We start from the raw sequence: 1279 nt of genomic DNA, 5'->3' as shown, positions 1-1279 counted from the left end.
GCAAGGTTGGCAGTTCAAGTTCACTAGCCGCTCCTCGAAAACCCTATACAGGGTCGCTATGGTTCAGAACCGACTCGATGGCACTTAACAACAACAACAACAAGGTCATATTGACTACAAGTTAAGACAGTGTTATTCCCTGCTTTCCAGTCTGAAAATCAATGGCCACTGAGTCCATCCCACCTCCTGATGAAATCCTTTGTGTCGGAGGACAGCTGTGCTCACAGGGTTTCCAGCATGGCTGGATTCTGAATGCAGGTGGATTAAAGCTGAGCACTTCATTGTTTGTACCACCACAGACTCTCCATATAGTTTCTTGCCTTTCCTTGCCTGATTGCACTGGCTGGGACCCTCCCATCAATGCTGGGCAACATGGATGTGAACGCGAATCTTTGCCATGCTCTTGATCTTAGGGGGCGTGGCCCTCACCATAAAGTATTGAATTAACTGCAGTACATGCCTGCTATCAGGTGGGCAGAGTTTCTCCTGGGCCTAGTTTGCTGAGAAGTTTTGTCATGAATGGGTGTTGGTGTATGTCAAATGCTCTTTCTGCATCTACTGAGGTATTAATGTGACGTTTGTTCTATCAGTGTGACGTACTATAGTAATCTGTTTTCAGCAGTTGAACCAACCTTACATTCCTGGGTAAGTCCGAGTCAATCATGGTATACCATCTTTTTTAGATGTTGATGCATTGACTGACTGCAATATTTTGTTCTGAATGTTGCCTCTGTATTCAGGAGGGAAATTGATCTGGTTCTAGTATCAAGGTAAGGCTGAGTTCAGACACGTAGCTTCCTGACCACTGATCATTTGCGTGACCTCTGCTCCGGGGTGTGCTAGGTGGTGGTGTCACTGCTGGCATTGTGTTCTACGTGTGCAGAGTCAGCCCTTCCCATTTCAGAATCTCTTCATTACTATGGTGATGTTGTTGTTGTTGTTGTCAGGTGCCGTCGAGTCGGAACCGACTCATAGCGACCCCATGCACAGCAGAACGAAACAATGTCCAATCCTAGGCCATCCTCACTACCGCTGCCACACTTGACGCCATCAATGATGCCACCTGGCCAATTCATCTCATTGGGGGTCTTCCTCTTTTTCTCTGACCCTCCACCTTACCCAGCATGACATCCTTCTCCTGTGACTGTTTCCTCTGGACAATATGTCCGAAGTATGAGAGACGAAGCCTAGCCATCTTGGCCTCCAAGGAGCACACTGGCTGCACTTCTTCCAAAACAGATCTATTGGTTCTTTGGCAGTCCATGGCACTTTCAGTATT

Source organism: Chrysochloris asiatica, unplaced genomic scaffold, assembly GCF_000296735.1.
Source record: "Chrysochloris asiatica unplaced genomic scaffold, ChrAsi1.0 scaffold00933, whole genome shotgun sequence".
NCBI lineage: Eukaryota > Metazoa > Chordata > Mammalia > Afrosoricida > Chrysochloridae > Chrysochloris > Chrysochloris asiatica.
Note: the sequence above shows the minus strand (reverse complement) of the source record.